Source organism: Vicugna pacos, chromosome 4 (genome assembly GCF_048564905.1).
Source record: "Vicugna pacos chromosome 4, VicPac4, whole genome shotgun sequence".
Lineage (NCBI taxonomy): Eukaryota > Metazoa > Chordata > Mammalia > Artiodactyla > Camelidae > Vicugna > Vicugna pacos.
Genome location: NC_132990.1, coordinates 47,478,412 through 47,489,071, shown reverse-complemented (window position 1 = coordinate 47,489,071; position 10,660 = coordinate 47,478,412).

Here is a 10,660-nt window from a genome sequence, read left to right as displayed (position 1 = left end):
CTTACAGCTGACGGAGTACCTACCTGTAATAATTTAACAAGATAGTACCAAACAGCAAGTAAGTTTTAATTAGCAACTACGGAAAAAAAAAAAGCGTAAAGTAAAATGTCTGGAGACCTCAGTTCTTATCCAGACCTTTTTTCATGCGCTCCATTGTATTTCCAATGTCTTTAATACTGCCTAGTATATAGTAATCAGTCCGTAAATATTTACTGAATGAAGGATGGAGGGATTAGATAGTCGTTTTAAACTGAAGACTTCTGGCAAGATGATGTATATACATGCAAGGAAGTGAAAAATACCAGAGCGGAAAACAGGAAGGTGCATAGTATGATAAACAGATCCTAGTATGATGCACAGATCCGATGCCTCCTCCAACCCAAAATTAGGATTTAATTGGTTTGGGATAGAGCTCAGGCATCGTATCTTTTGAAAGCTCCCCAGATGATTCTAATGTGATGCCAGGGTTGAGCACCATTAGACTAGATGCTTCCTAAGTCCTCATTAGCCCAGCTCAAGTTTCCCCGTTTGCAAGCACTTGGCCCAGTAGGATTCTGCCTGCCAGACTTGGGGACGGTCTATTAAATAAACAGGGTCTTTGCCCTCTAGAAGCAAACCTAGTTACCATATGATTCCTCTCACTGGAATAGGTGCTATGAGAGAGTGACGCTCCAAATGCTGTAACTAGGAACCTGGAGAAGGAAAGGAGAAGACTTGATCTATCCAGTGTTTATCCAAATTTGGAGAAATACCCTAAGGAAGATTTTGAGCAGGGCAACTCAGCCAGCCTAATCAACAAAGATGCCTGACCCTAAAGACAATAGGCAATCTCTGGCCTGCTGGAAGTTGAAATACTTAGCTATTTAGCCCAGCTGTTCTAAACTGCAAGAGCCAGGGACTAAAAATGTGTTGAACTTCTGGTTTCTGGAACTGACTGAGAATAGAGACAACAAAAAACAAACTTCTTCTCGAACCAGGGATTCTCCTAGGGGATGCAGTGGCCAGCCAACAACGGATGGAAAGTCACACTGCCCTTGAAAACAGCATAGACGAGTGGGAAACAACCTAATAAAATTGTGAAGAGCATGAACTTTGGAGCCAATCAGATTCACCTGGTATATTATCTATTGTCATGTGACAAATTACCCCAAAATTTAGGGGCCTAAAACAACACTTATCATCTCACAGTTTCTGTGGGTCAAGAATCTGGGTATGGCTTAATTTGATCCTCTGATTAAAGGTTTCTCCACAGTCTGCAATTCAAGTGCCATCTTGACTGCAGAAGGATCCACTTCCCACCTCACTCATATGACTGTCATCAGGACTCAGTTTCTCCGGGACTCAAACTGAGAGCCTCAATTTCTTATTGGCTATATGGACCTCTCCAGTATGGCAGCTTGCTTCATCAAAGCATACAACCTGAGAAGGCAATAGAGTCTACTAGCAAAACAGAAGACACAATCTTTTGTAACCTAATAATAGAAGTGACACCTCATTTTTTGCTGTATTCTATTCATCAGAAGCAAGTCATGCTTAAGGGAAGGGGATTACACGAGGACATGAATACCACCCGGCAGCAGGATCACTGGGGGGCCATCTTAGAATTCTGCCTACCATACCTGGATTTGAGTCCTCGCTCTGGTACTTGTGACCTTGAGCAAGCTATGTGACCTCAATTTCCCAGGGAATAAATAATAGTACCTACTTCATAAGATGGTTTTTGAGGTTTAAATGAGTAAATGCATTTAAATTACCTGGTACATACTAAGTGCCCCATACATATTCGTTATTACTTAGATTGTGGGCATGAGAGGGGAATGTGGCTGGAAGGTAGTAAGAGACTAAGCAGAGCAGGAGTCATTGTCTGAGAGTTGTGTTGTAGGCTCTGAGGCATCCCAGTTTCCCCATTAAAAGTTTGGAGGAAGGAAGCAATAGAGTCCTCTGCTCTCCAGGCACTCGACCAGGACCAGTTAGACTCAACAGCAAGACAACTGTGCCTTCAGAAGAAACTCAAATGGGGATAGAAAGCCAGAGCCTCCATGCCCCACTGTCTTCATTAGTTTTTCCAGAACAGTACTTAAGTTCTTCAGCATTTGAATGGAATTCACACTTAGATTTAGCTGGCAGGTGGCTGAGAGCTAAGATTCTAAGATCCAGGAAATGAGGAAGAATGAGAGAGGGACCCAAGAAAGTAGGTAATAAAGGGAACCCAAGAATCTCAAGGATAAACCCAAAATACCCAGGATTGTCTTTACTGATGTGTTTTTTGGGAGTTCTCAGGTAGAAGGAGCAGACTAGCATAAGAACCCTTTTGCAGGGGACCCTCTACCAACTTTATGACTATCTTTAAGCCATGCTCCAAGGCCATTAAAATGTTACCCTGCCTGCAAGTTCCATATCTTTTGGGAAATGTTTTCCAATGTCTCCATAGAGAAATTTAATAAAAGTAACTCAATTCAACAAATATTTATTAAGTACCTTTTAGGTCAGGCATAGAGAAAGCATACAAAGGTAAATAAATCATCCTTATCCTTAAGTAGTTTTATAAGGTGATAGGAAAGATCTGTGAGAGATAATGAGGAAGAACTAAACCAGGGCAATAAATAGGGAACTGGGGGTCGGGGGAGGAGAAGGACAATCCCCTTAACATTTCCCATGATGTTAAGGAGCCAAAAGTGATAGAACTTGGCACATGATGACTATGAATATAGTAGAGAATATCCTTTCTTTTGTTGCCAATGATTGCATGAGAAGGCAAGGGAGAGAGCTTTAAAGTCAGATTGGCTAAAAGGAAGATGCTGCAATTAATGAGAGATAGGAAATCCAGCAAGAATAGTTTGGGGAAAAAGAAGTATTTCCTTTGAAAACATATATTAAGTTTGAGATTGCCTGGGATAACCTTCAGAGATACTCATTAGACAGCAGATGATGTAGAATTGGATACTGAGAGAGCAGTCCAGGCTATAGATAGAGATTTCAATCAACCAAGATATAATTACTTTAGCCCCTATTTTGTTGATAAATAAAATGAGGGAAATCCAGAGCACAAACCCAGTTGTATCATTCACCAGAACTCAGGCAGTTAGCCATAATGTTATATTGCCTTTCAAGTACCAGAGGAATTGAGCAGAAGCTATGCAAGGAATCAAGACAGGCTTCACAAGGGGAGTAGCATATAAGGGAGATGGATCTTAAAGTATAGAAAGGACTGGACATGAAAAGAAGGAAGAAAAAGCATTCCACACACAGAAAATAAATAACATAAACAAATCAGGACATGAAAACACCAAACTGTACAGGTATTTAAGAATAAGCTGCAACGATTTTGAAAGTTGGAGCTGTAATTTTGCCAGGAGACTACAGAATGAGAAACGAGCAAATGTCAGCTTACAGAGAACATCTACTGGAAGTAGGAAGAAGAGAAAGAAAAGGAATGGTCAGAGAGAAAAACAGGAAAATAAGCAAACCAGTTGTACACACTTCCATTATAAATCTTACCTTATTGAAGAGTAATTGCATATCTATCTGTTCTTTAGACATTTCCAGAGCTCCCCATCAGCAAAGTATATATTTTCCCTATCTTTCCTAACACAGAGCACATCTGACCTAGATGCCCCAAACAAGATTTACTGACTAATTGAATAAATGAATGTGAGTGAATGAGAATGTTTTAAGACTTGGTTATTGTCAAAAGGATACAAAGCTGGATATTAGTCAAAATTGTGAGGACAGATTTCAATCAGTAATATACTGTTGCAATAAGGAAAATGGTTTAGTATGAACTGAACTCCACTTCAATTTGTACAGAAGTGACTGGGAATTTTAAAGGGAGAATGAAAGAATAGGGAGGAGGTTGAGAGGGTAGGCTCAGTAGACTCAGATAAGTGAAAAATTACAAGATGCTAGAAGGGAAGGGGTTGGTCCATACAAAATACACCCGGGTTTGCTAACTGGTGCTTATTGAAGTTAGGCTCCTACCCTCCCACAGAGACTCGGAGACAGGGGCCTGATCTTTAGGTGTTGGCTGGAACAAACAGTAAATTTTTTTTGACAGCCTTGAGTGTTCTCAGGCAGATTCTTTAAGAGAGGCTAGAGTCATCCTTAGGAATGCAATCTTGAGCTGTTAGAAACTATGTTAGTGTTTGTTCAAGTGTTTATAGGCTAAGGTTGAGGACAAGTCCAAAAGAGGGCTCAGTGGAACCTGGCTAGAGTTTGGTCAACGAGAGAATCTTTGTCATTAGTAAGTATTATTGAATGCTGCAGAGATCTCTTTTTAACGGCTTTATTGAGATAAAATTTATATATCATAAAATCACCTGTTTCAAGTGTACAATTCAATGATTTTTAGTAAATTTTCAAAGTTGTGCAACCATTACCACAATCTAATTTTAGAACATTTCCATTGTTCCCCCAAAAGGCCCCTTGTATACATTTGCAGTCACTCTCTGTTCCCATCTCTAACCCCAGGCAATTATTAATCTATTCTTTACCTCTATAAACTTGCTTTTCTGTACCTTTCCATGTAAATGGAACTATGCAATGACAAAAAGACACCATGTCTTTTCTGTCTGGCTCCATTCACTTAATATAATGTTTTTGAGATTTATCTATATTGCAACATTTATCAATACTTCATTACTTTTTAGTGATGAATAGTATCCCATTGCATGGATAGGATTTTGTTTGTCTATTCACTATTTGATGGACATTTGAGTTGTTTGCAGTTTGGGACTATTGAGACCAATGCTACCATGAATAATCACATATAGGTCTGTGTGTGGATATAAGAAACTGTCAAATTGTTTTTCAAAGTAGCCACCCCATATTTCATTCCCACCAGCAATGTATAAGGATTTCAATTTTTCCATATCTGTACTAACACTTGTTTGTTGTAGCCATTTTAGATGTGTATTTATGTAGTGATATCTCATGATTTTAATTTGCATCTCTCTAAAGGCAAATAATGTTGAGCACCTTTTCATGTGCTTCTTAGGAATTCATGTATCTTCTTTGGTGAAATGCATCCTATTCAAGTACTTTGCCCATTTTTAATTAGGTTTGTCTTCTTGTTATGCTGCAGAGATCTTGAGGACTGAGCAAGGGCCTTTGAATTTGGCAATTTGAGATCACTGCTATGGTAGACAATTGTCATTTGGGGAGCTTCCCAACATTTTAAAAACACATTATATTTCACACTTTTCTAGAACCTAGACATTCATCTTCCTAGTTTCACAATGGCTTCCTTATCCACCTTCTCTCAGGCTTCAAAACAGAAGAAGCCATCATGAAGAGGCAGGTGCCCTGTGGATTATATTCTCCGAAGAAGGCAGTGTTTGGGCCTCCAGCTTTCAGAGTCAGTAGTGACAGGTGATCTGGTCTAAGTCATGGACCTCTGTGACATTTGTTGTGAAGTCTATGCCCAGGCCAATGGCAATTGGGGTCTTTGCCAGTTTAGTTCTGTGGTATAATTTGGGTACTTCTCATTCTTGACTGCTTAGCCTCCAAGCTTTCCAGAGATTATATGAATTTCCCAATGACCCAATTTTTTTTTTCTGCTCAAACTAGCTAGAGTGGATTCTACTGTTTGCAAGAAGAATCACAACTGGTGACCTTTGAAGGTTTTCAAAGGCAGAACCTGAATCCATACTGAAAACTGATAAAGAATAAAAGAAGTAAAGGTAACAAATTGTAGACACTTCTTTAAAATGTCTGACATTTAGGAGATTTATTAACGTATCACAAATCCAAAAGAAAATGCAAATTAAAAAAGTCAAGAAATAATTTTCAACCTATGAAATTAGCAAAATTAGAGAAAAGTTATAAATCCCAAAGCAGCAAAACTAGACTAGAAATGTTACTTCCATGCTTAAAATCCATGCTTTCCCTGGCATGGCTGGAACACAGTAACTATTGTCAAATGAACAAAATTCCACTTGTGGGAAATATATTTCATGAAAATAATTCAAATAGAGAAGGAAAACCCTGTGCAAAAAGACACTTGTACAAAGATTATCTTACTAGTGAAATCTGAAAATCAATGCCGAACAATTCAAAGAATTCCAATAAATCATTTATTCATTCCTATTAAGTAATTACTGAATACCTATTTATGAGTAACACTGTAATCTTATACAAAGAGACAAATATCAGAAGAGGTGGCCATACAAGAGATGCAGGGGTTCATACATTTAAGAAAAATTTATTGACTATCTATGAGGTACTACACATAGTGCTACAAATACAAAAAGGGACAAGACATTCCTTCAAAGAATGCACAGTCGGGATAAACAGACTGTGAAAAGTGCTATAATCATGGTTAGGATAAAGAAGACAATTGTTTGTGCATATGTACTTAGAGGTTTTAGAGCTGCTTAAATACTTAAAAAGTTGGGGTTATTTTAACTTAGCAAATACACACAGACTCACTTTTACTTTCAAGAATAGACAAAAATACATACCTCTCTTCATGAGTTTAAGTCTAGGAAGAATGAGATTGCTTGGATAATTGGAATCCACAAATGATTCCAAAAACTTAATTTTAGCCAACTTTTCAAACCTTAACTATCCACTCTCCCCTAGGACGTCGTGACAAAGGAACAGAATGAAATAGCAGGAAAAGCACTGAGCCAGTCTTCCCAGTTCTATTATTACATACTTCCTACAGTGTACCAGATGTCAGAGCTGGGCTGGACTTCAGCGATTGTCTAGTGCATCCTCAGGCAGGGAAACAAGATATACAGAGTAGAAGTAACTAGAATAGGATCGACTGCAAAGTAAGCTTCTGAGTTTCAGTTCCATGGCCTCCATCACAGGGCCACTGAGAATTTAAAAATGCAGCAATTATGAACACGTGAATGGTAAAGCCCTCTGCAAATAAGATGACTTTTCCTTAGAACCTGGGGCAAAGCCTCATGATAGATGCAGGAGGCAGACATGAGACCTGGCCTGGCTGCTGCCAGCTCTCTTCCTATAGCTCACTTCTTAACTTGGTCTAGCCACGCTGGCCTTCTTTATTCCCCTTAAAAAGCACCAGATTCATGCCCTCAAATCCTTTGCTGTGCTTCCCTGCAGCGTTTCACCGCTGGGGGTTGGGGTGCAAGCTGCTGTGCGGGGTTTGGAAGCCTCAGGCTCATGAGTGTGCAGGGTGTGTTCATGCGTGCATGCGTGTGTGTGTGTGTGTGTTTGTGTGTGTATACGTGTATGTGACTGAGGTGTCTGTACGGGTTGCCTTTTGGTAGCTTTGAGATGGTCACCAGATTGTTTTGTAATGACCACCCCCTTGCCTCAGTATTTCCAGTTTCTTGTGTAGTAAACAATCAGCAGCTAAAAAAAAAAAGCACCAAATCCATTTCTACCTTAAGATTTCTGCATTTATTATTCCCAGTGCTAGTACAGTCTGCCCTGCAATCTCTGCCCATCTGACCCATTCTTGTCCTTAACCCACAGGTACCTCTTCAGTAATGCCTTTCCTGGCTACCCAATCTAAATGCATTCCCATCACTCTACTGTATTGTTACGGAAATGACAGGCCAGCCAAGAAACAAGCACCACTCAGAGGGTTGGAGTACTCAGATGTATTACGCCAGCAGGCTCAGAGGGGCTTCTGCTCCGAAGCTCTGAGCACCTCCAAGACGTGCACATGAGGTTTTATAGGGTTAAGTACAAGCTTGGGGTATTCGGCCAATAGGCATGAAACAGCTTTAGCAGCATCATTATCACAAAAGTGGAGGCAGGGAGGCAGCAAACCAACATTCCAAAGCCAGATATATCTCTTTGAAAATCCAGCTGGCTAGCAAAAAAAACATGAACAGCAAACCAACACTAATTAACTTAGATTTATGAGTTAGTCCAGCAGAACTCAGATCAGTATACCGATATTAGATTTGTGAGTTATCTTGTTAGCCCAGCCCAGCTTTTCCTTCACCGTATCATCTTTATCACATCACCTTATTTTCATCATAGCACTCCCTTAATTATCTATTATCCATTTTTATTTATTGCCTATTTCCCTGTAAAGAACATAACCTTCATGAGAGGAAAGATAAACATTTCTACCTATTGGAAAAAATTATCCAAGTCTTGGAAATAAGCAAAAGAAATTACTGGGGTATACTTTTTGTTTTAGTACTGGGCACTGTTTAGAGCATAACCCAGCAAATGTTTTCTGTAAAGGACCATAGAGTAAATATTTAGGCTTTGTGAGCCAAAGAAAGTAAAATTAAAGCTATTAAATGGGCATTTACATAATAAGGGAGAAATTTTTCCACAGTTTTTAAATAGATAACATTCAAAACAAAATAATAATAATTTTTGGTAATATAGGGTGACTGATGAGAAGAATGAACTTCTCTTGAGGACTATATGTTTTGCTTCCTTGGGGTTCAAAGTATCATCAAAATCAACTGCAAATGTTAATTTGTTAATGTTGGTCTGTAGTGAAATTATATATATCTCACCTGTCTTTTAACACTGATAGGTGTTGCTATATAGTTATATCAGTCCATGAGCATGTGATTCAATTGAACATATTCATTGCTTGGAAAACAGTTATAAAATTCTATTACATTCTCCTCTTGATATTTGCTCAAAAGATCGTAATAAATTTTAGCACTGCTAAGCCATCAAGATTTTCAGCTTTTATTTCCAACAACAAAAAAAACAAACAAGGAATTGATGACAATTTAATTTTGCGAGCACAAATGAAGTCAATGTCTGACATTACTAGTTTAATAACACACGATAAATTCACATATTTTCTGCAAAGTACCTTATGCAGTCAAAAGCTATCCACTTTAAACACATTACATTTTCACAAGGCTTGTAAATCTATTGAACTAAACCTTTTTTTCTGCTCTACATACTTTTTACCACCATCAGTTTTAACACATCTTAGCAGATTTTCTCAGCTTCCTTGAAAACATTTTTACCTGTAATTGTTTCATACAGACTTTTCATAGAGGATGATTCTTCAGTCACTTCAAATTGATCATTGATTTATTAAATAAACAGCAACATAAACAGTATTTGTAACATGGACTCATCAAGAGCCCAGGAAAACAACTTGAAATAATTTTCTTTGTTTTTAAATTGGCTATTGTGTTGCTCTTCTTAGGGGAAATAAAACAATCCTGCTGGCCAAAAGATCCCCTCCCTGCCAATATAGAAGGATAAGAGAATATACTTTATTATTTACTAAGCCCTACATGCATGTAAAAATGACTGCAAAATTAGGACAATATTTCACATAATTTATACAGCAAAGCAGAAGGAAGAACAGTTATCTCCTCAAGAGGCAAAGGGCTGCACCTTTTAATAATCTCCAATGCATTTCCATGAGACCCTGGTTTAAATATTTAGAGGTCATTTTGAGGCTGGAGGGAAAGAAGCAGGACACAAAACAAATGCTAGATTAATGAAGGGCGAAACCGTTAGGATGTGATAAAGACCAGCTGGAACCCCTGAAACCAAGGTGGCTTAGAGATTGGTCCAGTCATTGATTTTTAGCTCCTTATACCTTTATTGTAAAACTAAAAATCACTCCCCCTTACACCATGACAGTTCCGAGGTGGACTGTGAAAGGCCAAAAAGTGGGCAATGGCCCACTTCCTGAGAGATCACCACTCTTCCCCCAAACAGCAAGAATATTCCTTCCACTCATTAGCCTCTGCAATTACTTAACCCTTAAAAACCTTCAACACCTTCTGCCCTGGGGCTGCTCTCACTTTCTGAGACCATCCACATTCGGCCTATGGAATATATCTAAATAAACTTGCCTTCCCCTTTACTGTGGCTGGCTTTTGACTTCTTTCCTGCACAGAGCCAAGAACCCTCACTTAGTGGTCCGTCCTAAGGATTCCTGCATGTCCCAGGACATGATATTTTCCTCTCCTGCAACAATTTGGTCCACAATCTAGGAGATATCTCTATGTTGTAAAAACTGGAGCCTAGACTTAATCCCTAGAGAGATTTCTCTTTATTACCAAGGTTAGTGGAAGGACTCAGATTTACCCTGTCTCCAGGAAAACATTCTAAGAAAGGGGGAGAGTGTGAACGGTCCCTTTGCGCTTTATAATGAAGAAGGTGATTTTCATTTATCCTTAAACTCCCAATGTCCTCAACTCTCCAAGCAAATGTTCTCACCAAAAGGTGAATAGTCTTCTGCAAATTTATTTCCTTTGGACACTTTTCTTCAGCTATTACAATCAAACATTTCTTTGCACTGGGAGTACCAGGGAACACTAAAAGATACTTTGATTGTCCAAATCATTTTGGATCCTAAATTGATGTTTGCTGGGGTTTGGAGGCAAATGACCTCCAAAAGAGTATGCTTGCAGCGTGGGCCTTGCAGGCTAAAGGCCAGGAATGCCAAATCAGGGGGATGGCACAGCAGGGCAGATGTCAGATGTTTGACAATCTCTCCTGAGGTAAAATTGAGGTCTCCTTATAGTAGAGAATAACCTTTGTTTTGTTGGAGGTTTACAGGGACACCATTACCTGGCCCACTGGGATGGCTGCAAGAACAAAGAATGCCTGCAGCAAGATTGCAACAATCAACCACACACCCCACCACCCTTGTATTTTTGTATAAAAGGAGCATATATTCTGCCTAGAGTAGGATGGTTCTCCAAGACATTAGTCTGCCATCCTCTCAGTCTGCCGG